A 26,624-nucleotide genomic window follows, 5' to 3' on the forward strand; every position below is an offset into this window, starting at 1 on the left:
TCCCACACCGGAGACACAGACTTGTCACGTGCACACACACACTCACACTCACACACACACACACACACACACACACACACAGGCTTAGCAGCTTCAGCAAGTGCAAAAGGAAAAGTTTTCAGATGTACCCGCTGTAGAAAGATCCCCCTCCCCACATCTGGCTGCTACCCCCTACTCCGGAGCAAGCTGCATCCTGCGCCCTCCCAGCCCCCTCGCCTCTGCCCTGCCCTATTTTCCCAACAAAGGACTTGGCTGACCCTCTGCCGGAGGTCCTCTTTGAAGCTCTCTTAGGCCATTTACCTAATGGCCTTCAGCGAGTGACTATTTTTAAAACCCATCCAAGCCAAATTGAGCTTCCACTGTTCATTTTTCTCCCAAGGAGGGTAGATGTGTCTTAAGCATGACATTTGATTAAGTAGCTAAGTTTGTGATTTTAAATGGAAGGGAAATGCTGATTAAAATTATTATAAGTCTCTTTAAAGCGTTCACACTACTGTCTTCTGTGCCCCCTGCCTTACCAGCTCCCCCCCCCCGCCCCCGCACAAGAAAACTTGCTTGGAGGTGGGGACAGGGAATGAACTCCAGGTGGCTTTTCCTTCTGGGGGAGGTTAAGTGCCCAGACTTTAGAATTCCTGCCTCCTCTTTGGAGCTGGTCGCCAGGTGCCAGGTGAGGCTCTGCACACAGCTGCAGACTCCAGCTGAGTGCAAGGGGGAGGCTGCCCGTGTCAGAGGCCAGAGAGGGAAGCCGAGATTGCCTACCCCCACCCCCACCCACAACGGTCATCCCGCAGTCCAGGGTCAGCAGAAGAAAATGCCAGCTGTCTACCGTCCATTCAGACACACTTGTGTATCGGAAAGAGGAAAAGTTGCTGCTTCTGCTTGTTCTGAGCAAGTGATGGGCTCTGAAGGCAGGTGAGAAAAGGACTACCTAAGAATTTGATCTGGCTGGTGGGGGGGGGGGGTGGGCAAGCCCCAGTTTCAAGGCTTTTAGGGATTCTCTGTGATGAGAGCTCTGCTACATCTATCACATGGGTAAGGAAGAGGATTAGTTTGCATTGCAAAATAAAGTGACAATTTGAGCACAGCCCCTTGGCATTGTGGAGTCTGGAGGTCTGGAGCCTGAAGTTGGAGGAAAGAGAAGGTCCAGAGGTGGACAGATACATGCTGAGAAGCCAGTCAAAGGCTGGGGTGCCCCAGGGGAGGGGCCCCAGTGCCCAGCGGAGTCCTTACTTTCTCTTAACTGTGGCTGAGACCAAAGTCTGAGGGTTTTGTCCTGTGTTGTGGTTCTGCTCTAAGGCAGTTGTTGGGGGGGGGGGGGTAGTGATGGAAGGGGTGGTCTCTGTTGTGGGGCAGGTTAGGGTGGGGAAGAGGCAACGGTGTCTGGAGAAGCCAGAAGATGTGAGGATCCCCTTCCTCTCTCACACTCCAGGAGACACTGGGCTTTGGGAGGGGGAGGGAAGAGGGACTAGACCTCACAAAGTACTCAGGATGGGGCTCATTTGGATCTTAAAAAAGAAGGGAGGGGGAGATCAGGGACATGGGAGAAAAGACCTTTGGTTTTGCAGGGGGGTGAGTCTCTCGCTGGTCCCCAAAAGTCCGACCCCTGCGAGGAGGATGAGAGAATTCATTCACCTCGTTGAATGAGCACCAAGCATGTACAGAAGGGACCAGTGGATGCAGCAGCCTGGAAACAAGCATGCCTGGCTGGAGAGCTCCTTAAATGGGGACAACTGCTCAGGAAAGAAGGTCTGACCTGAGACCGGTTGCTGTTACTGCCAGAGACCCTGGGCTCCAGGCAGAGGAGACCCTGGGCTCCAGGCAGAGAAGGCAAAGCTGGATGCCGGTGTGTCTCAACTATTGATGTCCTTTCCAGATTGATTCATAAACCGCATCAGTCAGCTGTGACTCGATTAGGTTGTATCAACAGACAACCCCCAGAGCTCCATGGCTGAACCCAACAAAGATCAATCTCTCACTCTTGCTCACGACCACCAACAGTCGCCACCAGCTTTGCTGCACATTGTCTTCATTCTGGGACCCAACCTGAAGGAGCTGCCCTTACCTGGACGTCCCTAGTCCCATAACACAAGGCACGGAGTCATGGTGAACTTCACGGTGGCCCTTTAAAACTGCTGCTGGGAAGGAACACATGTCACTTCTGTGCACATTTCACTGGTCGAGGCAAGTAACACAGCTGGGCTCACATGGGTAGGCTGAGGAAACATTACCCTCACACAGGGAGGGACAGGCACCACTTGGGACACTCCTGCAATCTACTAAGTTTACCAGTAGATGTCAATGATTCAAGAAGATAGCTTGCATTTCAATCTCACTGAGCCCCTAAATTCAACAATGCCAGAATCTGTTCAAAGGAAGGCGGGTGTTTTCTGGAAGGCATGCTGAGTCTGCACACCTTTTCTATCTCCAAACTCTAGATAGCTTTTACCTTTCAAGGCTGAGAGGACTGGGGACTAGATTACACTACCTGTCCAAGGGTCGGGCACCTGACTAATGCTAGAAACACAGAGACAGACACTTGTCAACTACAACTGGTGGTGGGGGTGATTTGCTTACCCCTAGCTGTAGAGATAACCGGATAATGCCTCTTCTGAGGCTATACTTCTATCTAGAGGGAGGAGCTGTGAATTGTCAAGAAAAATCACCATCGTCACCATCATCATCACCATAATCACCACAACCACCACTATCACCACCATTATCATCAATATCATAGTGACCATCATCATCACCATCAACATCATCACCATCCTCATTATCACCATCACCACCATCATTGTCACCATCATCATCACCATAATCACCACAACCACCACTATCACCACCATTATCATCAGCATCATAGTGACCACCATCATCACCATCGTCACCATCACCATCGTCGCCATCGTCACCATTGTCATCATCATCATCACCACCATCATCATCACCATCATCATCATCATCATCACCACCATCATCATCACCATCACCACCATCCTTGTCACCATCATCATCATCGTCACCACCATCATCACCGTCATCATCATCGCCCCCACCATAGTCACTCACCATTATCATCATCATCGTCATCAACAGCAGCAGTAGCAGCATCTTTAAGAATTTTATTGGTGCTCTGGATCTACGCACAGACCCTTTCTTAGCACCAAAAAGCACCTGACCCTTCTATGGCCTCCTTTTCTAACCAATGTTCATTGGACCCCATCTTCCTCAAGTAGCAGCTCAGGTGACGTTGGAGCTGCTCACAGCCAATCCAGAGAGTAATCGAGCAGAAAAGCCACTTCCTCTAATGATGCCTTGTCTAAGCTGTTATCCTCAGGCTTGAAGAGGCTTCCGGAACATGCCAAGGAGGGAGGAAGACACATCACTTATTGAGTGCCCTGATGCAGAGCAAATACCCAGCTGGCTTGCTCCAGTGTGGCCTGAGATTCACCCCAGTCTATAAGCATCAGCCACCATGATGAATTCTACATTTCTAATTTCATTTAACCTCCACAACAATGCGGAGAGGTTGATAATATCATTCTAGCTGAGACTAACATTTAAAATATTAAGCACCATGCAGCTTGAGCACTGGACCGGAGGCTGGCTATGGCCACGGAGCCAAGCAGCAGTCCTGGGGGTGAGGTGCCGAAGGAACGTGGGGTGTGCAGGGAGAGTGCAGAGGCCGTTTCCAACTGGCACAAAGCCATTTCAGTATTATAATATTGTAATATTGGAGCACGCTGCCTAAACATCAGACCTACTCACCATCATATGTACATATAAGTGGTTCAAAGAGGATTGTCCAAGATCACCCAGCAGGGAAGGGATGACTCCGTGACCCAGCCTGGGCCTGTTCAAAGCCAAGGCTCTATTTAGTGTGTCACATGGGGGCCGCTCTGGGCAAAACCACTTCTGCATTTTATTCCCCACTTTCTGAATGTGTCAAAAAGCAGAACCCCTGATAAGCAACAAGGATTCAAGGCCCCAAAACCCTGGGTCATTGTTTTCTTCTATACAGTATAGCCAGCCCCGGAAGCTCACCTTTAAAATGCGCTTTTATGAAATATTCACCGTTCAGCCCTCTAGAGAATGTGGCGGCAGCTACACGCTGTTAGCTGACTCGCCGCTATCCTCTCTCCTCTGCATCCTTGTTAGTGGAACTTATGGTGGAGGTTGGGGGTGGGGTGTTGACAAATGTGCCAGGCCACAAGTTTATACGTCCCAGCCTCTCTTGTACTAGGGCGGCCTGTGACGCACTTCTGGCCAGCGATGCGTAGGCAGACGTGGCTTCATGGGACTTCCCGCAAAGCTCTTCGGGGGAGGGCTCTTCCTTGAGCACGTACCTTTTGCTTTCCGTCTTCTCCTCATTCCCGCCTGGCACACAGATGGGATGCCGGTGAGGCAGTAGCCACGTTATAAAGCCGAGGCGACAGGTGTGTGCGTGGAAGCCACAAGCCGAGAATGCCAGAATGAATGGGTAGCAGTAGTCTGGGCCCCCGAGGCATCGTGGGTTTCTATATGAGCCTCCCCACAGACTTTCTCGTAGGTAAGAAATAGAAACCAGGCTCAGGTCAAGCTATAGTTTATTCCAGTTTTCTGTAGCTTTCGGGCAAATGTAATGGAACGGGTCAGTGTTTCCCCACAAGGCTGGGAAATCCTGGGCACAGGCTAAGCTTCTTCTTGGTCAGGGGGGGATTTTACGACCCCCACTCAACGGTGTAGTCAAAGAGGGGGACAGAGACCTGGAACCAGCAGGCTACACAGCCATGCCGCGTGGGTTTCACATCGCCCACGGCACGTCCTGACCCGTGCTTACTTCACCAGTGCCAACGTGCATCTTTGGCTGAGTTCTGACCCAGGGTGGGGGTTGGGGTGGGGCTGGGGATTCCTCGGCTTTTTGTTCTCGGGTTTCTGAGGTCTTCACCGAGAGGGCAGGCAAACACCGAATCTCCCGGGAGACAGTGACTCCTGGCTCTGGGCTTGATGTCTGGTACCCTGGAGTTTTCCTTTGTTACGGGAGCCAACAAAAGGCTCTGGAGAAGGCAGCACAGATCTGCCTGGCCTGGAGCAGGTGTTTAAAAGCTGAATCAGGCCCACGGCTTCCCAAATGAGCTTGAGAAGTTTCATTTCTCCCAGCTATATAAAGCGACGGTAGCAATCCAGGATATCTTTTCTCGGAGCAACTGTACTAGAATTCCTCCCCACAACACCCCCGGCACCCCCGTCCCACTCACCCACCGCAGAGATCCACAAAATCAGGGTGGACATTTGTATCCAACAAGAGGGAGCGAGTGGGAGACAGAAGAACATGGGGTGTCTGTTTGTTTGTTTGCTTGCTTGCTTTTTAAGAAACAAGTAAATCCAAGTCCTGCCTCCACCACGTCCCAGCTGCATGATGGCAGACCAGCTATATCACTCCCCTGACTGGTCCTCACATCCCGAAAGTAGGACATAAAGGGGTGTGCCTCGGAAGACTAAATTAGACGAACGGTTGAAGGCTCCTGTGTGTTAGATGTGCTCACGGTTACCATTATTAGGAAGCAGCCCGCGGTCAGTGACACTGACGCCCATCTGAAGACAGACATTGACTACTTATTCACCTTTTCTTCATGCAACGAGCATTTACGGTGCTGGGTCCCAGGTGCCAGCTGTACTGTGGTAGGATAAACACACCTGATCTCTGCCCTTACAGGACTTACAGCTCAGGGAGGAATTCAGACGATACACACATACACAAGACCCGGATGCCTGACTGTCCATTGACAACTTCCTGAAGGTCACCGGCTGGCTGCTGTCTAACACTGAGCGCCACCCCCTCCTAAGCTCTGTCTGCTCTCAGGGGTTCGAGCCCGTAAGCACGTTCCTAGACTTGCGTCCTGAAGGAGCACGTGACCCTGTGAATTGCTGGGGAGGGGTGGTGTCCAGGTCGCAGAAGAGAGTCAGCAGAATAATACTGGTGGAAAGCAGGTGCTATACCTCCACCCGTGTCCGTGAGCGTGATACCTCACTCAACGGGAATCGAGTGCCCGCCTACTGCAGACACGAATCTGCTAAGTGCCGTGGGGGGTGTCCCTCCAGCTGTGCCCTGAGAGCCGGGTGAGAAGAGGATGACGCACGCACAGTTGGGTCAGCCTCCCTTCAGGCAGAGTGCCCAGCAGTTTAGGGTCAGTCATTCTTAAATCCGTCCGTTCACTTAGCCAAAATGTATGCTGTGGCTGCTGAATCAGACAAGTGAGGTCGCTGCTCAGGACACTCTCTCTTCCATTCTAGTGAGTTCCAGAAAGCATAGACCGGACCAACATCCCCTTGGAACCTGGACTTGGGACTAGGGGCTGGGGAGATCAGGCACTCACCCTGCCCAGATTCCCCGGGTCAAGTCTCAAGCCCCAAACACTCAGAGGGGACAAGTTGTCAAACTCTCCAATTGGGGCATCCACTATTAAAGCCTGCTTGAAAATGGGAAGGGGGCAGCAAGCCTCATGTGCATAGGATTTAAGAAGGTTGAGTGCCAATCTGGGGGAGGTGACTGTGCAGAAGGGGGCTCTCTGCAAGCAGGGTGACCATACGTTCCAGTCTGCCTGGGGCTGCCATCCTGGGGTAACTGTTCACCGGGCCCCATCTCCCCCTCAAAGTGTCCTAATTTGCACTGTATATTTTGTGCTGACCCAATCAATCAAGTGTGTCCCACATCAAAAGCTCCAGGCATCAAAGAGAGCCCCCCTGCGGGATACAAATGCCCAGGGGTCTTAAGAATGAGTAGTGAAAGTCCACACAGGAATTTGCACATGCATATTCATGGCAGCAGGAATCCCAGTAGCCAAAAGGTGGCCACAACCCAAATGTCCACCACCAAGTGGGTGGATACGCAAATGTGTGATTCACCCATGCAACGGAGTAGCTCTCAGCCATAAAATGAAACACAGGGCACCCTACAACATGGATGCACTTTGCGAACATTGTGCTAGAGAAAGAAGCCGGACAAAGGCTTGTTGACGTAAACTGTGCAGAATAGGGAAATATATAGGGACGGAGAGCACCTTGCTGGCTGCTTAGGGCTGTGGGAGCTCGGCGAAGGGAGGGAAGATAAGAGAGGGATAGCTAAAGCCTACAATTTATTTTGGGGGTGATGAAAATGTTCCGATGTTCACTGTGGCGATGGTCGCACATGTCTGTGGCTACATCAAAAACCATTGAATCGTGCACACCAAATGGCTGAATTGTGTGGTATGTGAATATCTCGATAAAGCTGTTATGTGTTAACTATTCTGGAATTAAAATTTAAAACTTAATAAAAAAAATCATGCCTGGGTGAAAGAGTCATCCCAAGTAAGATAAACCAATACGTTTTAACTTAAGAGAGTGCAAAAGGCATGGCTATGGAATTTCTCATTGCAACTAACTTTTAAGAAACTACCACTTGTCAAGTTTTAGTATGAAATCAGACGCCCACGATTGTCTGAAAAGGCTGTTTCCCAGCTACACATATGTCCGAGGCCATATATGCAGTTTTCTTCATATGATTTCACCAAAGCAACTATAAAGCTGAAAAAAGACACAGATAGGAGAATCCAGATGTCCTATGCAATTTGTTTTTAATTTAGAAATGCTATTTACATCATCAACAAAAAAACTCTTTTAAGGAAAAAGGAAATAGAGACTCAGGGGTTAAGAGCCAGCTGCCAGACCCGGATCTTGGCTGAGCCACTTAACGGCAGCAAGGGCCTCAGGCCAGCGACGTCACCCCTCCTTGTCACCTGCAAAATGGTTGCATCTGCCTCATGATCATTAGGAGGGATTATGGACTAACCCCCAGTGCGATGGCATTGGGAGGTGGGGCCTTGGAGGGGTGATTAGTGTTGGTTAGGTCATGAGGATAGGGCCCCCGCCGGGATGGGCGCCCTACAAGGAAGGAAGAGATCCCAGCACTCGCTCCCTCTGCCATGTGAGGACCCAGCGAGAAGCCAGGAAGAGGGCTCTTGCCAGGAACAGAATCCTGGACCTCCAGCTCCAGAGCTGTGAGAGCTACAGGTCTGTTGTCTGAGCCCCCAGGCAGTGGTGTTTGCTGCAGCGGTCCAAGTAGACGGGGACAGGACCAGGTGGAGTCTACCCAGCCCTCCCCAGGTGGTTCCTGCTCCTCCAGCCACCCTACACAGATTCAGAACCTGGCTGAGCAGGGGGGTACTTAATTCTGAAATGCATAGAGTGAAGGGCCATGCCGCCTGCTCTGTCCAGGGCGTGCCCATGTGAGTTTCCTGGCTGGAGATCATATCCCACTTTGGAAGACTCCATTCCTTCTCTTTGGGCCAAGATTTCCCTTGTTTTTCTGCAGCTCCAGCAGGATGGCCACTGATGTCAGCATTTTGTGCTGTCTCTCACTGCCCAGCCTGCCCGGCCGGCAGCCTCCCATGTGCCCATCAGGCAGTGGAGGCAGCCATCAGGGAGAGGAGGGCGGTGCGGCCGAGGACATCCTGTGTGATTGGCTTGACTGTTCCCGGGGATGGGGGTCCACGTTTCCCCTTTGTTCCCCCACCAGGTCCGGGTGGCCTTGAGTTTTCACGCTCACACCACCGTCTGAGGCCCTTACTGACCTGCCCAAGGTGAGAGATTTCCCTGGATTTGGTTGAGGGATGGAAATCTCGGCGTCCCGAGGCCAGCAATGCAAGGTAAACATGTGACCCTGAGTTGCTACAGAATTTGTCCTGGATTCTAGTGTCGCATTAATGCATTTTTGCCAGATCTTCAAAAGGCCCAGGGATGGGAAGCGAAAGCTCGGGATGAGAGCACTAATTTTCCAAAGCCCTATTTCTGCATGAGTCGCTTTCCTCGGCCTGATAGTATTCCAGCTTTTAGGAAGAGGGTGGCACGGGGTTGGAGCATGAAGTCAGAGAGCACTAATTAGCCCTCCCTGACTTCAAAACTAAAATATTCGTGCAGTAGGTGATCATGATTATTGTTGCTGTGATTACCGCCACTCCAGTCGCTGGTGCTCTAGCCCTTTCATCCCAGAATTTCAAAGCAGAAAGCTTTATAAGGAGATGGCCATTCATTTGTACAATGAGAAGCATCTTTTGAAAGTGGAGCTTTCAGACTCTTGCTGGACAAGACTCTGATTTCTACCAGCACGATTAGTAGGAAGACAGAGTCCCTGAGAATGGATGTGTCTGTTAAGTGGGGCGCAGGCTCTGATGTCAGAGGCAAAAGGTCCCCACACGCTACAGAACTTGGGGGTCCAAGCTTCTGAAATTCTCTGCAGCCAACTCTGTCCCCTGCACCTTCGCCCTTTCCCAGGAGCCAAGGCCTCCGTCAAAGGGCAAGGGCAAGCCAGATCCGTGCAGCAGGAGACAGGCACGGCCCAGGGTCGGGCTCTGGCCAGACTTCTTGGGCTCGGACTCTGGCTTTGCACCGGGAAATTTCAGCTGTGTGTCCTTGGGCAAGTTGCTTAACCTTTCTGTGCTTCTGTAAAATGAGGTTAACATAGTCTCTACCTCTTGGGAGTTCTAAGCAGCAAATGAGTCATCAGAGGCCGTTAGAGGGTGTTTGGCACAAAGTAGGTACTTGCGAGGTTATGGGGACGTGAATGATGGCCACGGTGATGTTACTTCCTGGCTGCAAACCCAACAGCGGCTCCTTCTTGCTCTGACACAATGCAGAGCCTTGTCACGACGCAGGAGCCTCCTTGGTTCTTGGGTGCTCCCCACCACCCCCACCCCTGCCGCCACCCACCCAGCCCCGCCAGAGCCCTGCCCCGTCTTACTTGTCCATAGGCCTCTGCGGTGGCCGGTGGTCCCTGTTGGAGAGTTCCTCCTCCTGGAGCTCGTACTCTCTGGCCAGCTCGCCCTGGTCCCGTAGACCTCAGTTCAATGTCACGTCCTCTGCAACGTTTCCCCAGCATCCCTGTGGGACCACATGTCTCCCCTCTGTGTACCCTCAGCACACGTGTCCTTTTTCTAGCCACAACCCACCCCTCTCTTTCACCTTCTCCCAAACCCCCGTCATCATCATCATCACCATCATCATCATCATGATCTGCTCCTTCCACTGTCCCCTCGTTACCTCTGGGGCAGGACTTGAAGTGGAAATTGTAGTAGCTGCTCCCTGAAAATGTCCCTCCGGCTCTGCCAGGAACACGCACGCCTCAGCATGGAGTCTGGTGTTTGTGAACAAAGGTGGTGTCCACACCTCTTGGGGAAGTTCTTCCCCTTTGTTTTTAAAAAAATTTTACGTTTATTTATTTTTGAGAGAGAGAGAGAAACAGGGCATGAGTGGGGGAGGGGCAGAGAGAGAGGGAGACACAGGATCCGAAGCAGCTCCAGACTCCGAGCTGTCAGCACAGAGCCCGGTGCGGGGCTCGAACTCACAAACCGCGAGATGGTGACCTGAGCCGAAGTCGGACGCCCAACCGGCTGAGCCCCCAGGCTCCCCAGGGAAGTTCTTCCCCTTTACTGGGTGTCTCGGGGGTCACGGGGAGACAACATGGCAGTGCCACTCATGGCCTGGCTCACCGAGGGTGTTGAGTGGCAGTGCCCTGGGTGTCTGGATGGTTACGCGGGGAGATAAACCGGTGGATAAGTGTTCAGGTGGGAGGGCCGGTCATTCCGGCGAAGTCTGGGGAAGGGCTGTTTACACCCCTCTCTGTGAAAAGGCCCCCTGGGCCGCCTGGAAGACTCACTGTCCTATGTCATCATAAAACCCTGTGACAAATTAATGGAAGTCATTTCTAGGGAGGCCCCCAATGAGTAGACATCTCCTTTCATTGTTGTTAAATATCACAAATGAAGAATGTGTCCTGGAAACATATGACACACGGGGATTTTGCTAAATGCCAGGCTCTTGACCGCACTTTGGGAATAACTGGCTGAGAGCAAGAAGTTGGTTTAACCAAGAGGGGAAGCTGGATAAGGGTTGCTCGCGGGCAGGATCTCCACACGACTCTGCCGTTCTGACATCGGTGTTGTAAAACAGGCAAATTCTCATAAATCACCTTTATGTGCCCAAGGAAGACGATGCTATTTTGGGCTCTGGAGACTTTTAAAAACAACAGCTCAGGATGTCTGAGTCACTCAGAAGGAGAGCAGGCCCACCTTCCAGGAGAGGGGAGACTCAGGGTGCAGAGGAACGGGGGTCTCCATGGGAGGACAGGCCATGGGGGCTCTGGCTCAGAGAAGTAGTGGAGATGGCTATTTGTCCTGAACGAACAGCATCTTCCCCACTGCCGTCCCCGCTTCCCTCCCACCTTGGGCTCACGCAGGTGACCAATGAGCAATGATATCGTACCTTCTGGAAACTGAGACAGGCTGATGGACAGCTTCCAGTGCAGATGGAGTGCTGGGAAACCCGAGTATGGCTTGCGTCTCTTCCTGCTACAAGGCTGTAAGAGGGGTCCGGGTACCCCCGAAGTCAGAGCCTTCCCTAGAATTCCGGGAACCTGGTCTTCACGTTTTTATTTGTGGTTCACAGATTCCCGGCTAGAATAGCATCCTGGGGAGACCGTGGGACCGCCAGAGAGCGCACTTGGCTCTGTGTTCCGTGTCCTGGGGACACCAGTAGGAGAACCCACCTACATGATGGATGGCAGCCCGCCCCTCCCCAGGACCACCTGTCCACATTCCTCGGAAGCAGGGTGTGACCCGCCAGCCCCCATGGCGGGTATCCTGACTGGGTGTGCCGATATACCCAGCTGCACGGAACAAAGTCTCAGCCCTCCCTGGGGTCCACTCTCTACCTTCCTTCTGACCTTTCTTGAGAAGCTCCACGTCAGGCATACAGGAAGTGCCCCTGGATCCATTGCCTCCCTTCCTGTCTCTGGACGAACCCCCTGACTATGTGCCCACACTTAGTAGAACCTGGAGTTGCAGCAGGATAGAAGTCCCTGCCTGCAGGAGACACCTCGTCTGGTGGGGGGTGGGGAGCAGACGGTCAGAGGGGTAACATAATGCGTTAGTACCTTTTAGGTGTAGATAATGTAAAGATTATCTCCCCCTGTGGGAGGCTGAGCGATGGCCTCAAATATGCCCATGTCCCCACCCCAAAGACCTAGGAATATATGACCTCACGTGGCTAAGGGACTTTGCAGAGGTGGAGGGCATGGTCCTGGGTCATCAGTCGGGACCCTGTCATCACAGAAGTCCTCATAAGAGGGAAGCTGGGGGTCAGAGCCAGAGACAAATTGGAAGACATTGCCCAACTGGCTTTGAGGAGCACAGATGGGGCCACCGGCCGAGGAGGCCAGCAGCATCTGGAAACTGGAAAGGCAAGAAAGTTTCTCTCCTGGAGCCTCCAGAGGGCACGCAGTGCTGCTGCATATTCATTTCGGGACCTCCGGCCTCTCGAACGGCAAGGAACGGCAAGATAAGAAATCTGTGCTGCTGATGCATCAGTCTGTGGGCTTTTGCTAGAGCAGCCATGGGAAAGTAACATCTCCGCTCAAAGCGTCCATGAACGAGGGACCGGGGCTGGAGGGGTGGGTTCAAGACCGCTGCAACAGGGAGGGCCCACCGAGGCGCGACCCCAGACGAGAGGGGTGAGGCGGGGCCAGCCCAGCGCTGGTGGGGGCGGGCGGAGGTATGGCAGTGCAGGCCAGATGTCACGGCCGGTGTCCACCCTCCCCCATCGCCCTGCCCCAGTTCAGCTTCCTGTCCACCACCAGACTCCCACAGCTCTGCACACAGCCAGCTCACCAGGCTGCAGGGTTAGTTCTCAGATTGTCCTGAGATGTTGTCTGCTGGCCCTGGGGTCCTTCAGAGAGAGCCGGAGGGTGTGGGCTGGCCTTGGCAGGGGCTCCAGAAAGGCCCACGTAGTGAAGAATTTACCACCTACGAGTGGTCTGGCCCTTGCTCTTGGCTTCTGAGAGGGGACCTGTGTCATCCCCATAAGAAGGTCTTTGTTTAAGGTGGAGACGACCACGTCAGCAAGACCAGCCCGGGACTGGATGGGGGACGGGTGCTTGGGTCATACAGTGTCACCCAACCTGGGGACTGAGAAGTCTGTGGGCACCAATCGGTCATCCATCAGTTGTGCCCATGCCATGGGGCCCTGATAAAGCCCCAGGCTCAGGTGAGCCTGCCTGGTTGGTGACATTTGGTGTATGTTGTCACAGCGTGGTGCTGTGAGCAGTGTGTGTGTGTGTGTGTGTGTGTGTGTCCTGTCCCTGTGGGGAGAGGACAATGTGAACCTCATGTGTGGAGACTGCCCAGACTGTGCCCCACGTGCCTCTGCCCTGGGCTGGTTCTCACCCGCACCCCTGCCCTATAGACCAGAGCTGCGAGTGCACCACTGTAGCGGGCTCCGAGTCTTTCTAGCAAGTTATCCCACAAAGGGTGGTTTGGGATCCCTCCCGCTACCGATGCCGGTGTCGGAAGTGAGGTCAGTCTTGCCTTACCCAGGACCGGGGTCCTCTGACCTCAGCAGTCTGGCTAACTTCAGGTACCCCTCCCCAGTGTAAAAGCCACACCCTTCCTGGAGGGAGAGCCAACGTGAACCCCAGGCCCCAAGCACCAGCCTCCCCACGCAGGGCAGACTGTCCTCAGAGCCCTCGGCGTGGCCCGTCCCAAAAAAAGGGCTCCGATGGCTGCTTCCAAGTCCCCGGTCCTCCGCTCTGACTCGGTTTTCTCTCTAAGGAATGTGGCTTAGGAGAGCTCCAGGGGCTGACCACCTCAAAAATGCAAATCAGTATAATTTCAATCAATACATGTAGCACAGAGCATTAAAAATGCGAATTCCCTGCTGTGCAGAGAGCAAGAAAGAGCAGCGCCTTGTTTAGAGAGAAAACGCCGTGGCAGGGGGACCCTTCCGGATCCCAGTGTAAATTCCATCCTTGATTGGGACAGAGGAAGAAGGTGTGGCCGCAGCCAGGGCCGGGGACGTCGGCGGCGTCTTGCTGCACCGGCTGGGCTGGCACTGTTATGCCGACGGGCGTCCGCGGCAGGCCCCTGGCACCCTGGTCCCTCGCAGGCAGAGGGAAGAGTGCGCACCTCCCTGCGCCCTCCTCTGCCTTCTCATTCTCCGCCGTTTTCCACTTCCCTCTCCCTCCTCCCGCTCCTCCTGCTCAAGCCTGAGATGAGGGCTTGGTGCTTGGAGGGCGTCTTGCTCCCTGTGGGCGCAGGAGTGAGAGGGGCCGTGCCTGCTGGGGGGCGGGGAGCCCCGATTCCAGCCCAGCCCGCACCCCTGGTCTCCCTGAGGGAAGGTTTGCCTCCGTCCTCCACTCGGAGTCCACACGCCAGACCCGTGACGCTTCATTTCGCGGGGCCACCCCTCGGGTTCCTTCCCTGCACCACGGGCCCACAGGGGCGGGACACTCTGTGCGTGCGTTAGCTGCCTCTGCCGTGTAACAAGGCACCACAAATCCAGCAGGCTGAATAACGCCTGCTCATTATCTCATACTTGCTGTGGGTCAGGAGTCCAGGCTGGTCCTCTGGACGAGTCTCACAAGGCTGTACTCAAGGTGTCAGTGGGGTCTGGGGGTCTCATCTGAGGGCAGGGTCCTCTTCTGAACTCCCACAGCTGTCGGAAGAATCTAGTTCCTTGCAGCTGTAGAACTCACGGCGGTGTCTTTCCTGAAAGCCAGCGGGAGAGAGGGTTCCCACCTCCGGAAGGTCCTGGTCCTTAGTGGAAGAACCTTCACCTGATTAAGCCAGGCCCAGGCAGGATAACCTCCCTTTCGATGAGCTTGAGCTCAAAAGATTAGGGACCTCCATGGCCCCCACAGAATCCTGTAGTCTGTGGGCGAGAAGCAAGCCACAGCTTCCGACCGTACTCAGGGTGTATCCTCATCATGGGGCCATGTCCCAAGGCAGCCTACTCCCGGGGCCATGACACCGGAGTTTCCGGTCCCAGGTTGGGACCCCACATCACCATTGGTGACCTTGGAGGTTCTGGGCTGACCCCTCCTGTGCCCCTTCGCTCCCTGACCCAGGACCCTCCCCAGACACGGTTGTCTTCACTCCGCTCAGTTCTGCCCCACCCAAGGCAACCCCAAGGCCTTGCTTTCCTCATTTCCTATCCACTCTGAAAACCGAAGCAAAGGCGTCCCCACAGGGAGGTCGCTCCTCTGTCACCACCCCAGACACTGCAGGCAGTCTCCTCCGCTTCCTGAGCCATCCTCAGGGCCCCCATTTGCTCCTGGCCAGCCCCCCTTCCCCTCCCCAAAGCAGGGCTCTGCTCGGCCTGGCCTGACAGTGGCAGAAATGGCCGCCTCCCACCCCCGTGCCTGCCGGTCACCTCCCGTGGCTGTCCGGTTATTTCCTATGCGTCTGGGGCACTGAGAGGGGGGCACCCAAGACTCACCCCCTGGCTGAGGGGGCCTGCACTGCGCTCGGCACCCGTGGGGCCCGGAATCATCCTGTCCTGCCAGGTGGACGTTGCTCTGGGATGAGGAACCCGAGACGTTGAGAGAAACTGAGGCCTGCCTGTGCCAGCTGACACACGGGACGCTCGGTTAGATGTGAAGTTCAGATAGACAACAAATATTTCTGTATAAATATATCCCAAATATTCCACGGGCTCCACCTACCCAGAGAGTACTGGCGGTTTATCTGCAATTCAAATTTAACCGGGCGCCCTGTGTCGCACAGCTGGTGACAAACAGAGAACAGGAACCGAAGTCCGGATCCATCTCTAGAGGCCAGGCTCTTCCCTCTGCTTTGCAATCCTCTTGAGGACACAGACATGTTGACATCTGTCACCCTGCTTTCCTCTGCCTGCAAGTGGGGTCTGCAGCCTGAGCCCTGGGCCACCTGGAGGCAAGAGGCAAATGTGTGTGGATGCGTCAGATGAGTTAGAGGGTTTTAGCTCTTGGGGTTGTTGGATGATGTTCTTTTTTTTTTTTTTCTTTTTAAATGTTTATTTATCTTTAAGAGAGAGAAAGAGAGACAGAGCATCAGCGGGCGAGGGCAGAGAGAAAGGGAGCCTCAGAATCGGAAGCAGGCTCCAGGCTCTGAGCTGTCAGCACGGAGCCCGACACGGGGCTCGAACCCACAGACTGCGAGATCATGACCTGAACTAAAGTCAGACGCTCAACTGACTGGGCCACCCAGGCGCCCCTATAGGATGACATTCTTATGAATGTCGTCCTTGTGACCTGCTACAGACTCGTGTCCCCCTCAACGTGTATATCAAAGCCCCGGTCCTCAATAAGGTGTTGTTAAGAGGTGGAAACTTTGGGACGTCCTGGGGGTGGAGCCCTTGTGAATGGAATTCGTGCCCTTATAAGCCGAGACAGAAGACAGGGTCTCTCTCCACCACGTGAGGACACAGCGGGATGGTCCCGCACCGAGCCCCAAACGTGCCAGCCCCCTGATCTTGGAGGTGTGGGTCAGGAGTCCAGGCAGTGAACACGTGGCTCAAGCCCCGGGCCTGCGGCGTTTGCTACAGTGGCCGAGCGGCCTGAGACCCTTGCCCTCGCGCACCTGCTCCCGCACAGGCAGGCCCTCCAGAAGCCCGCGGGCCTGTTCTCTGCCTGATGTGTTCACCGATGCCAAGCAGGCCTGTTCCGTTAGGCCCTCGGACGGGAAGTTATGGGGCACCATCGTTTCCAGAGCACCTTTCTCTCCCCCGCTCACCGCCACCCATCTCCAGACGTCGTATTTAAATGATTAAGCCGACAAACAGTTTTATTTCCTCCGGCAGCTGACAATTCCACAAAATGGAGAGATTTTAATTTGAAGTGGCACAATAAAAATCCTTCCCTTCAGATTTAGTATTCACAAATACTTCAGAACTCAGCGAGGAGGCTTGAGACACAGCCCTGGGAGCTGGCGGCCCGGCAGGTGGAGAGGCCACCGCCCCCGCGTGTAGGGACAGGCCCGCCCGGCCCACTGACCCTGCTTCTGGAGCGGGGGCCCCGCACCGTGAGCATCGGCCAAATGTGGCTGCACCCCACAGCCAGCGACTTCTAACCCTGGAACATCGCCAAGTGCACGGTGTTTGGAGATGCAGAGCTTTTGGGGTGCAATGTCCGTTCTCAATGTCTCTGGAGGTGGTGGGCCGGCCCAGCCTCCTCATGGGCAGCGGGTCCACGCTTCCAAGCTGACCTGTGCCTAGCACAGCCCTGAGGACACTGAGCGCTCAGAGTCTGGTGCAGGCGGAGCCGCTCACCCCCGGTGGCCCCAGGGGAAGGCCCGGCTGCTGCTGCTCCTGGCCGCACCCCGACAGCACGCCCAGCCCGGGCAAACCTGCAGGAACCACACGGGTCGTACTCGGGGCTGCAGGAAGGGGGGCTGAAGCTGTCGTCCCTCCCGCTGGCCAGCCGCTCCTCCCCGTCCACCCCCAGACTCCCCGAGAGAAGGTGCTGGGCTGCTGTCCCCACTCTCGTCCTGCCCCTGCTGGACCTGGTGTCCCCACTCCCAAAGACAAAGATAAGAAAAGCCCCGCTTTGACCCCTGATGACAATGCCCCCACCCGTGCAGATTCCAGTCACTAAGCCTGAAATAACCTGTTCATAGAAGCGGATCCCCAACCAGGCCCGAGCCCCCTCCCAACGAGGTTGCCTCACGGCAGGTGCCCTGCACAGGTGCCTCCGAATCACCGCATTCAGGTTTTTCTGCCTCTGCCCCTGGGGGTGTGGCCCACGTCTTCTCCCCCATCCCGGACCTCTCAGCCCCCTGGGTGATGTGTCCCCAGACCCCACCTGGCACACCCACCTTAGCCTCCGCCTGTCGCCCCCACACCTTCTGGGGCTGGTTCTCCACCAGGCTCCCTGCAGCCTCAGCACGTTGGAGGGGGGCTTTGTTCAGGAAGCCCCACTGGCCACCCCCTCTTGGCCAGATAAAGGGTCCTCTGCCCAACCCTGAGCAGGGGCCAGCACGTAGCCAGCACTTGGCTCTGTGCTTACCTGTCACATGTCCCCTACACGAGTGGTCTGGGCGGCCATCCTGTATCTCTACACACACACCTGGAAGCAGGTGTCCGGGAGCACACACGTTCAGCAAACCTTTGCCAAATGAAGAATGGTGTCTGCCCAGGCCACTGCCCAGGCCACACACATGACATTAGGGGTGGTAGGAGCCCATGACAGAGGGTCCCCCGAAGACTCTTGATCACCTCCTTCCTATAATTCTGCTCCTTCCATTCTCTGCCCAGACCCCCTTGGGCAGGCTCCAAAACGCTGACTGCGTGTTTAGCTCTGTCGGGCACATAAGAGGCGCCCGATCAAAGCACACTCGGAATGAAAGGCAGCCTGGGGGCGCCTGGGTGGCTCAGTCGTTATAAGTCAGACTCTTGATTTCGGCTCAGGTCATGGTCTCACGGTTTGTGAGTTCGAGCCCCGCATCGGGCTCCACGCTAAAAGCGTAGAGCCTGCTTGGGATTCTCCCCTCTCTCTCTGCCCCTCCCTTGCTTTCTCTCTCTCTCTTTCTCAAAATAAACAAATAAACATTAAGGGCAGGCTTCCATAAGGTGATTCAGTTTATTGGGTCATTTACAGACCCGATGACCACGGACGGGAGGGAGCGTCAGGCTTGCCCTCGTCACAGCGCAGAACGCATGGGAGTCAAAGTACTGCCACGGATCTGTCTGGAAAGTCCTCCGTTTATAATTTGGACAAATCGCTCTGTGTCCTCTCTCAATGCGTGTCTGAGTGCAATGTGCCTCCGGGAGGTATTGATTTATTTTCTGTTGTGAGAATAGCACCTTGTGAGTGGCTGCCCCACGCAGGTGCAAGGATGTGGCCCTCTCAGGGCAGCAGAAGCACCCCGAGTGCACTCCTCCTCCAGACGGGACTCCCATGCTCGTCCGTGGGAGCAGGGGAGCCCGGAGGGAGCCTCACTTCTTCAGGTCCCCTGGTCGTGCCTCAGCAGTGACGGAGCAGGATCCCAGGGGGAAGGGAGACAAATAAGCAGAGATGCTGGTCGTGGGGGCAGGGAGGCACCAAGGGCTCCACGCACAGGGCTAACGCTGCCCCAGGCCAGGGGTAACCTCCGAGCGAGCCAGGGGAGGTGAGCAGGTGGGGTAGAATGGTCCCCTGGACGGGACGCAGGTTCTAGAGTCCGATCCACCTGAGTTCAAAGCTCCGCCCTGAGAGAGGCAGCCGTGTGGCCTGGGCACAGACAGAGAAAGCCTCTGGGCTTCAGTTTGCTCACCTGCAAAAACCTGGGAGAGTGGGGGTGTTTGTACGGCATCGCCCCCGGGGAACCAGGCTCCCTGAACGAGCCGTGGGTCCTGATGACAGCGTCCTCAAGCCCCTCCCCCCACAAGAAGGAGGCAGGGCCATCCCCAGAGCAGGGCCGGAGCCTACGTGGCTCTGAACACAGGCCGCCGGTTGGAGACATGGCTCCAGGAGACCCTGCTGGTGCCCGGGACCGCCTCCCTCTCCTCCTGCACATGGAGCTGCCAGATCTCCAGCCTCCCTTTCTGTAGAGGAGGCCACGTGTCTGCAGGCCGGCGGACGGCGAGCAGAGAGACCGACTCTGTTCAAACCTTCCCAAAGGAGCCCCTCCCTCCACGGGCTTCCCCCTTCTGGCAGCCGGGATGGAGAAGGTGCCCTGGCGGGCCTCGAAGATGATGCGTTGGAGGGGGAGAAGATGAACAACTCGGGAAGAACGGCTCCCGGATCAAGCCAGGACACCGGGCTCCAACATCTGGTGCGCCACAGAGGGGGCAGATGGCAGAGAGAGAGAGCCAGCCCGGTCTGCCGGTGCAGAGAGCCCAGGGGACGAAGGTGCCACAGTGGGAGGCTGGCGGTCAGGAGGGGCCCCGGACACAAGGCTTGGGTTCAGGGACCCAGCCTGTCGGGGGCCGGCTGCTCCCCGGGCCACCCCCACGCGGGGCCGAGGACCCCCTCTGTCGCCTCAGGGAGTTTGGGCCGCTTGCCTTCTGGAGCCGTGGTGGGAACTGTCTGATCGTGGATGTAAAGCACGCGGCAACACCGGGAAGCGGTTCTCAGGGAAGTTCCAGCCCTCTGCCCGTCTCGTCCCATTGGCCTCATCTCTGGGGCCTGGTTCACGGTCGAGAAAGCAAGTGTCGGTGCATGTGAGTGGGGCGGAGGGATGCCTGCTCACGGCCTCCAGCCCCAACTCCCTGACAAAGTTCCCATGGGAGGGGTCTCTGGGCCAGGACTGGCCTGAGAGCCAGCTGGGGGGAAGGTGCCCACGGGCACGGGAACCACAGAAGTCTTGCTGAAATGCTGACTCGGGGCCCCTGCCACAGTGCCCACGCAGGGGGTGGGTGAACGTGAGAGAAGGCAAAGTCTGAAGATTCTGTCTCAGCCATGGTGGGGTGGCCGCCGGGAGACACGGGGCCAACCCCCTGGTCTGGAGGCGTTGGGTGAGGACAGGAGCAGAGAAAAATCAAGTCTCTTGGCTCCTGGGCTCATGGACACCCTGGCAGGAATGGCTGATTATCCCCCAGGAGGGTGACTGCGTCCCCGCTCAGGCCGCTACCACAGAGCACCAGAGGCTGGGAGCTCAAACACAGCCGGAGTTTACTGCTCTGGAGCCCGGGAGGCTAAGACTGAGGCACGCGGCATCTGGCGACGGCCGGCTTCCTGGTGGAAGCGGGAAAGGAGAGCTCTGGGCCCTTGTTTCGGGGCACCGATACCACTCAGTCATGAGGGACCCACCCTTATGGCCTAATTACCTCCCAAAGGTCCCACCTCCAAATACCGAAACATTGGGGTTTAGAATTTCAATGTATGGATCTGGGGGGTCGTACAAACACCAGCCACAACGGTGACCTTAGGCCCGGTCTACACCTGCCTCCCCTGCCCTTGTCAGTTTGGCATTTCTGCCGGGGTTTTCACATTCTAACCAGGTATTGTGGTGAATGTTAAAATGAGCAGGTGCGGTCTGGGAAGTGCCACCTTTTGGTCCCTGGCTTCTGGGACGGTCTTGTCTGCTAGTGTTCTCCATGTGTACAGTGAGCAGTTTTATTTATCTAAAATTTTTTTTTTAATGTTTACTAATTTTTGAGACAGAGCATGAACAGGGGAGGGGCAGAGAGAGAGGGAGACACAGAATCGGAAACGGGCTCCAGGCTCTGAGCTGTCGGCACAGAGCCCGACGCGGGGCTTGAACTCACAAACCGTGAGATCGTGACCTGAGCCGAAGTCGGATGCTGAGCCGACAGAGCCCCCAGGCACCCCTGCAGTGAGCAGTTTTAAGTTAACATATGGTCGAAGCTGAAAGACCGCCCCTGATGATAGACTGTTCTGGAGACGCTTTCCAGACCCTGTGTCTGCCTCTCCTGCCTCCCAGCAAGGGCCACACTTGGTGGACAGCCGGGTGTGCTGTGGCCCATGCCACCACCCACAAAACCCCAAAGCCCCCAACTGGCAGTCAGTGGGATCGGTGGGACATTATACGCCGAACGTATGTGAAACCTGATGAAGGCCGAGGCCAGCCATCCTGCCGTAGGGCATCAGACCGCGAGCAGCAGGCACACTCTCGCTACAAACGGTCCTTTCTTTATTGCAGGGATAAAGACACAACCAAGTGCTCATTTTATTGTTTGCTAATGCTTTTAATATTTTGCAATAAAGCCCTTTGGCAGCAATGAGCTAAAATAATGAAAGTACACATTTATCGAAAACCAAGCGTTTGAATTTCTTGAGGTCATTACAATTACGCGGAAGCTATAGTTGGCACAAAATGCTCATTCATGTTGTCCGCAGGCCCTCGCAAGGACACGGATCACACAGAAGCTTCTGCCTCCAACATCAGTGGTCCCTTGAAGGAGGCTTTGCCCAAAGACAGGATTTTACCACGTGAGGCTGCAGAAGGTCTCTTGCACATCTCACCTGGAGGCATGACTTTTCTTTTAGCTTACCCTCCATCCTTCCAAACCCAACCGGCTCATTTCAGATTCTAATTTTTCTTGTGCACGTGTGAAAGGCCAGCCGTTAGCTGTTAATACGTCAGTGCCACCAGCAGAAGAAGGATTTGGCAAACTGGTAAAGGGAGCCAATCTTAACCCATGTCCTCAGATACTCCAGACGGGAAATCGGTGAACTCCAAGAAAGGTTCGATGTTTTCAGTCCAATTTATGACCTAGAAATACCACTTTCACAATTTTATCCTGTTGGAGGCAAAGCACCTGAGATTCTTACAAGCACTAGCAAATTCACTGAGGAAGCTCCCCCCCTGCAGATAAAGCTACTTGTTTTATGGTGGTGATAATACGCATGTGTATGCGATGGAAGCTTCCTCACAAAAGCCGTGTTCTTATAGTAAAAAGACGTGTGGAGCAGATATCTGAAGGAAGAGCAGGTTGTGGAGAACACACAATTCAAAATTGTGCCCAACGCGGTGAGCCGATCTAACCATCAGATCACGTAAGTTGTCACAGATCAAATCATGTCAGTGTTGCGGACAAATTTACAAATATTTATGTGCACTCAGTTAAAGTAACTAAAGAGCGACCTGTTATAGCAAGAAGATACTGAATTAAAATGAATTAAAAAAAAATAAAACCTTCCATGTGGTAGTTTGTGCCTTGCTGCCCGCCATGAGGAAGGTTGTAGGAACACTTGAGCTTTTGGAGAGCTTTGTAAATGCATCTGAGTGTCCTGTGGTGGCCTGAAACTTTTGTAAATAAACCCTCTGAGTGTTTTGGTTGCATCAGACAATTTAACGACAATGACAATAGCCAACAGAAACTCCAGCTTTGGAGCCTTTGAGGAAATTATAGTTATTGAAAGCAAGCTTGCAAACAGGAAGACACTATATTTATCCAATACAAGGTTGAGGGGGTGACAAATGAAACAAGTCCTGACAGCATATAGGATTTGGCTTAGAAATTATATGACTGGGGCACCTGGGTGGCTTGGTCGGTTGAGCGTCCGACTCTTGATTTCGGCTCAGGTCATGATCCCAGGGGCGTGGGTTGGAGCCCCATGCTGAGCACGGAGCCTGCTTGAGATTCTCTCTCTCTGTCCCCCACGTCCTCTGCCCCTCCCCTCTCTCTGTCCCCCACGTCCTCTGCCCCTCCCCCCTCAAAATTAAAAAAAAAGAAAGAAATGATATGATTGTGCTTTGGAATAATAGCTCAACTAGTAGACAGCATCTTTTAATGAAGCCCTAATTTTCATTAAGCAAATTAGTATTTTGTACTGGAACAGAACAAAATAAAAATATCTTCAAGTTCGCTGCATCTAAACATAAAGAAATGTTAGAGAGAATCATGTATGAGAACAACGTCAAAACAGGTAACTTATCTGATGAGTTCTTACCTCGTCGGAGTATTTGCCAAAGAAAGCTTCTCAGGACAGAAACAAGAAGCCAGACTCCATAAATGCATTTGGGTGAAATATTTACATGTTTCAATGTGGAGAAAAACTAGTCATGAACATATTCTCTGTAGAGCTGAATTTGCTCTGAGCTTACCAGGTACCCCTGCACCTGCAGAGAGAAAATCATCTCAATTAAAAATGTTATGGTCTGACAGAGAGGAGACATCTTAAAGTGTCAACAATTTCAAATGTACTAACCAAAAAAATTACAGTTTTGAGGGAGGACACAAGCAGTTTTATGGAAAAATTTTTAATGCTAACATTCTAATGAAAAATGCTACTCTTTAAAAAAAAATTCCGGGGCGCCTGGGTGGCGCAGTCGGTTAAGCGTCCGACTTCAGCTCAGGTCACAATCTCGCGGTCTGTGAGTTCGAGCCCCGCGTCGGGCTCTGGGCTGATAGCTCAGAGCCTGGAGCCTGTTTCCGATTCTGTGTCTCCCTCTCTCTCTGCCCCTCCCCCGTTCATGCTCTGTCTCTCTCTGTCTCAAAAATAAATAAACGTTAAAAAAAATAAAAAAAAATTCCAATGGGTCTACGAATATAATAAAACCCACTTAGCCAAAGGAAATACTTCAAAAATACACACCTGTAATTATTTTTAGTGCCCGCCTCTTCTGCCCCACCTCTAGTGCCCCAGTTTGGATGGAGACTGAACGCTCAGCCTGTATGTCTGCCGCACAGGTTTTCAGACTTCAGAATCTTCCGGAAGCTTATTTCATTGTGATGCGGGCAATCTGAGACCTGTTCTGTTGCTGGTTTTCAATCAAGGGATGATGTACAACACAACACCGTGACACGCAAAGATCTGAGGCATTGGGGCGCCTGGGTGGCACAGTCACTTAAGCATCTGACTTCGGTTCAGGTCATGATCTCATGGCTTGTGAGTTCGAGCCCCGCGTCGGGCTCTGTGCTGACAGCTCAGAGCCAGGAGCTTCTTCAGTTCCTGTGTCTTTCTTTCTGTCTCTGCCCCTGCCCCACTCACACTCTGTCTCTCTCTCCTTCAAAAATAAATAAACATTAAAAAAAAAAGATCTGAGGCATATAGTTCACTAAGCTTTGACATACGTGTACACCCATATGGCCAACACCCAAGCAAAAGATGGAACATTTCCATCATTCTGGAACCTTCTTTGTGCCCCTTTGCAGTTAATCCCCCACTCCTAGGTAACCAGTCTTCTTCTTGTCTGAACTCACAAGGATCTGGGTCTGGGCCCTGGCTTAGTCACAGGCCAGCTGTGCACCATAACTTGGGTAGGTGCTCAAACTCTCCAAACGTCGCCCTCCATCCATGGAATGGAGTTGAAGGGTTGTTGAGAGATGCCATGAGTTAAGGTGTTGGCAGAGCGTTGGGCATAGAGCTGGCACTGAATAAACGAAAACACGGTCGGTGGTGATTGAGGATGGAGATCAGCTTCCATCGGTGTAGGATTCCATCACCGTGGGGGGGTCCAAATTCCACAGACAATTCTGTCGAGGTGTCCTGCTCTGCCCCACCTGTCTGCCAGGTGTCCTACCTGTCTACCCCTCCCTGCCCAAACTCCCTGTAGCCTCCCTTTGTCATTTTTTAAACATAATTTATTGTCAAGTTGGCTAATACACAGCGTAGGCAGTGTGCTCTTGGCTTTGGGAGTAAATTCCCATGATTCATCGCTCACACACAACACCTAGTGCTCATTCCAACAGATGCCTTCCTCGGTGCCCATCACCCATTTTCCGCTCTCCCCCCGCCACCCCCCCATCAGCCCTCAGTTTGTCCTCTGTATTTAAGAGTCTCTTAGGGTTTGATTCCCTCTCAGTTTGTAACGATTTTTTCCCTTCCCTTTCCCCAAGGTCTTCGGTTAAGTTTCTCAAACTCCACCTATGTCTGAGAACAGAGGATACCTGTCTTTCTCTGACTGCCTTATTTCACTCAGCATAATACCCTCCAGTTCCATCCACGTCATTGCAAATGGCAGGATTTCATTCTTTCTTGTTGCCAAGTAGTATTCCGTTGTGTAGCCTCCCTTCTTGAGACAGGCTTGTGACCAGCTCCGATGGAGATGGGCTTCTATGCTCTCCCTGAAAGCCCTTCTCCCTGGACACTCCAAGAGAGAGCCAGGTCCCCACTATACCTACATGTCCCCCTCCTCCAGCCCCTTCCCACGGCCCTTAGCCCTTGTGGCACTAGTCCATGAAGATAAGCCCCATGTTCACCTGGGTGGCTGAGCATTGGTTGAGCGTCCGACTTCAGCTCAGGTCATGATCTCACGGCTCATGGGTTTGAGCCTCGGGTCGGGCTCCACCGTGCTGACAGCTCGGAGCCTGGGGCCTGCTTCGGATTCTGTGTCCCTCTCTCCCTCTATTTCCCCACTCTCTCTCTCTCTCTCTCTCTCTCTCAAGATTAAATAAAACATTAAAAAAATTTTTTTGATGATAAGCCCGATGTCCCTGTGGGGTGCTGCCCTCGGTACTCCAGGCACCTGACACAAACCAAAACACACAAGACAAGTGAGCCTCAGCGCGAAGGACCTGGCTGCTCGCATCACAACGGAGAGCAGTGTGCATCTGCATTCTCTTCTATTGTGATTAATCAGAACGCCATGATTATGAGGGCCTGGGAAGGGCGGTTTTACAAACTGAATGTCACAGCAATCCCACATGGGAAGTGGGGACCCTTGCCACGCCCACGTTACGGAGGACAGAACAGGCTCACCCACACCACCCAGCTAGAAGGTGCCGGAAGGGGACTTGGAGGCTCGCTTCTCTGCCTCTGCCTCCTGGCTGCGTCTGATGGAGATGTGGGGGTGCACATCCTGAGTGCGTCTCATCCTTCACGGAGCTTCACAATCACCGGGGAGTGTTCCCTGGCCTGGTTCCCAGAGGCCCAAAGACAGCAGGTCTGCCTGTGACAGTCTGCCTGCTTGGAAGTCCCGAGGAGATTCTAAGGGATACAGGGGCCACCGCCCTCGTGTCTCAAACTCTTGACAACATGGGAGCCCTGTCCCATCTCAGGGGCTCCATGTCACTTTGCTCAATTCCTGCAAGGATCTGTGACCACAAAGGGGACAGGGAATGCGGGGGGGGGGGGGGCGTGGCGCTCACACTTCTGGCTTTCTGAGCCCCTGTCCCCTGCACCCAGCCTCTCGGGGCTCAGGCCCCCACCCCCTACCCCTTGGGAAGAGGCCGTGCAGAACAGTGAACGTTTCCCCGGAACTCACTCTCACATGTGTACCCCGCGATGCAAATACCAAGGAATTATTTTTACCTCGCAAGGGCTTGTTGAAAGTGTCTGATAATGTATTTATAACGGCCCGAGGAACTCAGCTAGTAACAACCACCCTGAGTGACAAGGAAAATTGTTAGAAATTGTTCCCTGTAAAAATAACGAGCCCCACCGAAACGAGCCAATCCAAAGAGCCTTCTGG

At 53.9% G+C, this 26,624-nt stretch overlaps 1 long non-coding RNA gene across 1 annotated transcript; it reads right to left on the reverse strand.

The window, feature by feature from the left end:
• Nucleotides 1-21,456: 21,456 nt before the first annotated feature.
• On the reverse strand, nucleotides 21,457-23,887 carry LOC125173803 (uncharacterized). The gene is made up of 3 exons (XR_007155156.1): nucleotides 23,807-23,887; nucleotides 23,162-23,330; nucleotides 21,457-22,008 (listed from the first exon to the last, which is right to left on the reverse strand). It is a non-coding gene; the product is annotated as an uncharacterized LOC125173803 (long non-coding RNA).
• Between the last annotated feature and the right edge of the window lie 2,737 nt (nucleotides 23,888-26,624).

The sequence above is a fragment of the Prionailurus viverrinus genome, chromosome C1 (genome assembly GCF_022837055.1).
Source record: "Prionailurus viverrinus isolate Anna chromosome C1, UM_Priviv_1.0, whole genome shotgun sequence".
Taxonomy (NCBI): domain Eukaryota; kingdom Metazoa; phylum Chordata; class Mammalia; order Carnivora; family Felidae; genus Prionailurus; species Prionailurus viverrinus.